The 5,694-nt window shown below is 51.1% G+C and overlaps 1 protein-coding gene and 1 long non-coding RNA gene across 3 annotated transcripts in view; one reads left to right on the top strand and one right to left on the bottom strand.

The window, feature by feature from the left end:
• Nucleotides 1-3,327, bottom strand: part of Arhgef10 (Rho guanine nucleotide exchange factor 10) — a 95,476-nt gene extending 92,149 nt beyond the window's left edge. The window contains exon 1 of one of the 2 annotated variants that reach the window (XM_031339187.1): nt 3,165-3,327. The gene's annotated coding sequence lies outside the window, so the exon portion shown is untranslated. The remainder of the gene's footprint in view (nt 1-3,164) is intronic. The other variant, XM_031339186.1, reaches the window with a different exon arrangement.
• LOC116068966 overlaps nt 1-3,597 on the top strand; it is a 7,215-nt gene extending 3,618 nt beyond the window's left edge. The window contains exon 2 of the long non-coding RNA XR_004109777.1: nt 2,256-3,597. This is a non-coding gene — a long non-coding RNA (uncharacterized LOC116068966). The remainder of the gene's footprint in view (nt 1-2,255) is intronic.
• Nucleotides 3,598-5,694: the final 2,097 nt, after the last annotated feature.

Below are 5,694 nucleotides of genomic sequence, written 5' to 3'. Positions count from 1 at the left end.
GGGTCTAGCTGGAGTCTTTAGGGCGTGGGGTCTAGCTGGAGTCTTTAGGGCGTGGGGTCTAGCTGGAGGAAGGTAGCTACTAGGAGGGTGGGCCTTGGGTATCTATCCAAACCTCCTTTCCTGCTCTATTTCTTGCTCAGTGCCATGTAATAAGCAGCTACTACACACTCCCACCAAGGAGCCACCAACCACCATGCTGTCCCTGCCATGACAGATTGTGACCTTTCAAACCCTGAGCCAAACAAGCCCTCCCCTTTCAAGCCCCACCTAGTCAGCCTATTATTAGCTATAAGAAAAGAAACCAATATACACACACACACACATTTTGTGCCCTCTCCCTCCCCATTGCTGCCTTCGTCCATTTCCTGTTGCTGTGATAGTGTCTAAGAGCGGGTCACTCGCAATAACCAGAAATCAGTTACTGTTCTTACATGATCTACAGGTCAAGGTTTCCCATGCTGTAGTTTACTTTCTATGATAAGTGACTGAAAGCAACCTGGAGAAGAAAAGGTTAACTTCAGCTCACACCTCCCAGGTCACAACCCTTCACTGAGGGAAATCTTAGGGCAGGAATTTGATGGCTGGCAGTACCTGAGGCAAGACTAACCAGGGAGGGATGCTATTTACTGGCTTGTTTCCCATGGCTGGCTCACTGTGCTTCCACGAACCACACAGAACTGTACAGGACTGATTGTAGTAAAGGTGTCGGGGAATGGTCATCAAATACCTCTACCCTAAGTAGACACATTCCCTCCAGAATTCCCCTAGACAGCCCTGGCTTGTATTGGGTGCACAGGCCTCAGACCCACAAAGATATATTTACTCGGTGCTACTCTGAGGCCCTTGGAGACCCTCATGTGAGTTTATAGAACACGGAACCAACAGGGACTTCTGCATAGAGGTGGGAGCTAGCTCGGGTAGGGGTTTGTACTAAGTGTGTTTTGAGGTGGGCGGGTGCTCTTAGGAACAGCATAGGGGCCGGGCGGTGGTGGCTCACACCTTTAATCCCAGCACTTGGGAGGCAGAGGCAGGCGGATTTCTGAGTTCGAGGCCAGCCTGGTCTACAGAGTGAGTTCCAGGATAGCCAGGGCTACCCAGCCAGGACTATACGGAGAAACCCTGTCAAAAAAAAAAAAAAAAAGGAACAGCATAGGGATGTGATTATCCAGGAAAAAAAAAAAGCGTGGGTTTGGGTGGGAAGCAGTGCTTGCCCTCCTGATAGTGATGGGGACTTCTAAACTCACTGGGGATTCCTGATGCAGTTGTGTGTAGTCCATCTTGTCCTGCATCTCGGCAAAGCCATGAACATGGTGAGCTGAACCACCCAGAGCGACGCCATTTTTGTCGGAATCAATTTGGTGAGCCACCCTCGGCTAACACTGGAGCTGACACATGATTCTCATGACTCTTCCTGTCCACAGGAAATGAAGCTGATGTGCTAGAGTTAAAGAGAAATCATTCTCTGGGGCCAGATAACGATTGGCACTTCTCCCAGTAGGTGATGTCTGGCAGTACGATAGCAACCAGTTCATGACGTGGCTATCTCCTAGCTTCTACGACAGGGCCAAGAATCCCTGGCCTGCAGGACCAAGTGTCCCTGGCTGTCACCTGTCAGATAAACTTCCTGACAGCCACAGTACCTGAAGCCCTCTCTGTCCATCGAACTCACAGACCCAGCTACTCAGAACCACTGACCCAGCTACTCAGCATCTTTCCCCCAGACCAGGCTGGTGGACACATGAGTGGAGACAACAGTGGGTGGACGCTGGAAGGGAAGTAGCTCTGAACCATGGGAAATGGACAGTGCAGACACACTCAGCTTGCCCAAACTGAACACGCTTCTCATATAGTCTCCTAAGGGGTCATGCAGTTTAGGGATGAAGCCACACAGCTTAGGTGTCCCAGTCCTGCCTTCCACAGAGCGATGAGCTCCGATAGCCAGGGTCTGTGCGTGTCATCAGCCCAAGCTCTAACTGGATAAGGTAAGGAATTAGATCTTCTCCAGGTTCCGGGCACAGACTGCAGCTTGGCAGGCCGTGCCTTTGTGATTTCTGGGCCTAGAGATCTATTTCTATCCCTGCCCCAACCCAGGCTCCTTGTGATAGATGGGAGGCCAGCGGGAAAGTATGAAAGAGATGACTTCAGGACCGTGTAGATAAGGCTGGCTGTCACTGGGGCTCTTTCAGTGGATCTGCACAATGCCGTGGGAGAAGGGCGCGTTGTTCCTGCGGGAACAGTGACCTTTTGTTTTTCAGGGCTTCTACAACAACTGCCTATTCTTGCTCCGCTCACTCAAGCTAGACGGAGAGATGAAGAGCAAAGAGGTCCAAGAGGAGAAAGTGAGTCCTTGGAGGAACCAAAGCGTACCTTCTGGGGGATCGCTTCAACTAAATGCCTCCCGCTTCTGGCTGTGTGGCCCAGTGAGCGGCTGGGGCTCTGAGGGTGTGGTGCGTCACAATAACTTCCATCCTCTTGGGCCTCAGGGTGCCCCCAGCACCCTCAGTTCTGTTCAGCCAGCCTCTGGCAACACAGAACAAGGACTGAGCAGCTGGACGGGACAGTAGTGGAAATGAAAGAAAGCAAGAGGCTCCATAGCAACCCCGCCAGAGCCAGCGGGCTCCTGTGTGCCCTGGTACCAACAGAGCAAGCTAGCGGAGACAAGAAGCAGCCCAGGCAGCCATGATTAGAGGCAAGGCAGTTGCAGACTGTGAGGTGTTTCCCTGCCCCGTTGCCATGAGCTCTGCGCAGCCCATAGCGAGGCAACCAGCTCCCGCTCTATCACACGTGTACCTTCTGGTGAGAGGGGACGTCCTTCTCAGTGATCCGGCAGACAGATTGAAAGACTAGAACTTCATGATTGTGGAGAATTACAGGGTCACAGGCAGACAGCCAAAATTATCTCGTGCTATCTTTAGTCCCCTTAACAGCCGCTCACTACCAACCTCTGTCCGACTTAGACTCTTTGTGAGTCCCCCCCATCCCACCCAGGGAGACAGGATCCACCACAGGCAGACAATCTCACCGAGTCCATCTACCCGGGCGAATCCACCACAGGCAGACAGACAATCTCACTGAGGCCATCTACCTGGGCGAATCCACCACAGGCAGACAATCTCACTTGAGTCCATCTACTTGGGCGAAGCGCTGTTTTCAGGGTTACTTACAGGGGCATAGGTGGCTCCTCCACCTGAGCGCAGGCGATAACTCACAAAGGCATCCTTGCAGCCCCGTGCACAAGTTGCAGGCAGTTCCACGGAAGGCATCCCCCTCTGCAGAGCGACGGTTTGCTGCTTTTATAGCATTGGGGCACAGCTCTGTGAATCTTCTAACTCTCTGACCTCCCTCCTCCTGGCAAGTTTCCTTACCTCCTGGAGCCCTACGCCCTCCCCTCTAGGAAGAAACGCTTTAGTTAGAAGGAAATGTGTCTACAGGAGGTTAGAGTGTATTATTTGGCAGACTGTTGGCTTCCACCAGCCCAAAAGCTGATGCCATCTGGTAGCAGGACACCCCTGGTATCAGGCACAGTAGCCGTTTGCCCGATATGTTTTCCTGGGCTGTATCTGGCCGGAACAAACTACTACTTGTATCAATTTGAAATGAGAGCTGTGTTTTGTAGTTATGCCGGGGTCACGCGTGTGTGAAGAAGTAACCCAGAAGTTGTCAGATTCACACAATGCTCGGGACCTTTTAGGAAGAGGCCCAAAGTCAAGTAGGTGCCTTCTATCATAGGGTGGGAGGGTCCCTTGGGATGTGGGGAAGCTCGAGGAAGGGCTCTGGGAGTTCTGGAAGTGGAAGTGGGTGTCAGAGCGCTGGAAAGGTGCAGCTTGAGAAGGACTAAAGCACAGGGGCCTGACCTCGACTTCACCTCAGGAAACGGAAGCGGACGGGCGGCCTCTCCAGTTATGCTTTGGGAAACAGGGAGCAAGCCGTGTGTCCAGCCCGGCATAGAACACCCTTCTCCACCGCACCCAGGGTCCAGCCTGTAATTTCATCACTAGTATTACCTAACAACAGCCACAGTAGAGTCTTTCCATTCCAGAAAGTAAGGCCCGTGAATGCTAATCCTCTGTGTTCACATTGAAGCCTCACAGATCTGCGTGTCTCTGCCTCACTCTAGGACCTGCCTTAGTCTGAGCAGGTCATATCAGGGCAGCTGTGGTGACCCTGTTTGAGCATGTTCACTTAGCACATAAGTCTGTATTTATGTTTTTTAAGATAGGCAGAAACAGGGGGCTGGTGAGATGGCTCAGCGAGGAAGAGCACTGACTGCTCTTCGGAAGGTCATGAGTTCAAATCCCAGCAACCACATGGTGGCTCACAACCACCCATAATGAGATCTGATGCTCTCTTCTGGTGTGTCTGAAGACAGCTACAGTGTACTTACATATAATAAATAAATAAATCTTTAAAAAGAGAAAAAAGGTAAAAAAAAAAAAAAAAAAAAAAAAAAAAAAAAAAAAAAGGCAAGATAGGCAGAAACAGATCCAGCAGGAAACACTGACCTACTTAAAGAATTATTGGCTACGGCTGGAGAGGCGGCTCAGTGGTTAAAAAGCACTGGATGTTCTTCCAAAGGACCTGGGCTTGATTTCCAGCACCCACATGGCAGCTCAAAACTGCCTGTAACTCCAGCTCCAGGTCTACCATCCTCTTCTGGCCTCCTTAGGCACCAGGCACCCAGGTAGTACATAGACATATATGCAGTCAAAACAGTCATAGGCAACATAAACTAATTAAAAAAAATTCTTACAGGCAAGCTGAGGCAGGGGGATGGATCCTTTTCTACCGTAAACAACACTAAAAGCCCACAGCTTCTCAGAAGCTAGTACACTGCATTGGATGTAATTCTACATAATTCCTTAGAGCACTTCACATTTCATACACACAAAGGAAAAAAAACATGAACCATAAGTCCTACAACGCCGACAGCACGTGACTAGACCAAATCTGGAACCTTGGTTCCCTTGCTCACTGCTCGGCAGAAACCCGGGAGGACCTCCTCTAGGGGGAGGGAATGGCTTTATCTAGTTTGGCCCAGAATGGGAAAGGCAGTTCCCAGTCTCCCCCACCTTGTACACTGCGGCTTACAAAGGCAGGGAAATACGCATGTGTGGATTTCGCTGTAAGCCTCAATTATCAGAGCTGGGAGTCTCACTCCTGGGCTAGGAGGCCCCGCTGGTGCCGCTAATTATCCTCATCCCCTACATGGAACTTTCCAAAGAAGCTCTCCTCCTCAGGGCCCTTTACGTAATGCCAGTGCCAGGACTTACTGGCATCTAAACAGTTGGCTTTATCTGGATGCCAACTCAAGATCTCACTCTCTGAGACTGTCCCAGAGTGAGATAAGACTAGACTATTCCACTCGGTTAGGAAATTCCTTACAGCCTATGAGTGAACTACTCCAGTTGCTTGTCTTCATCGGGTCAGGAACAGATTAAGATCTCAGAACCGGCACACCACAGAACACCATGTTCACCCAGTGCTCCAGCCAGATGTGTGCCTTGAGCACATCCTGACAAACATCACGCCAAACAGTGGAGGAGCAGAGCTAACATCCCCAGCTCCTGCAGAGGCTGAGGAACCACAGCAGGCAACCCACACAGAGGACAGGACCCAGCAGTCCTGCAGGAACCACAGCAGGCAACCCACACAGAGGACAGGACTCAGCAGTCCTGGAGGAACCACAGCAGGCAA

Source organism: Mastomys coucha, unplaced genomic scaffold (genome assembly GCF_008632895.1).
Source record: "Mastomys coucha isolate ucsf_1 unplaced genomic scaffold, UCSF_Mcou_1 pScaffold22, whole genome shotgun sequence".
NCBI lineage: Eukaryota > Metazoa > Chordata > Mammalia > Rodentia > Muridae > Mastomys > Mastomys coucha.
Note: the sequence above shows the minus strand (reverse complement) of the source record. Positions and strands in the feature narration are given on the sequence as shown.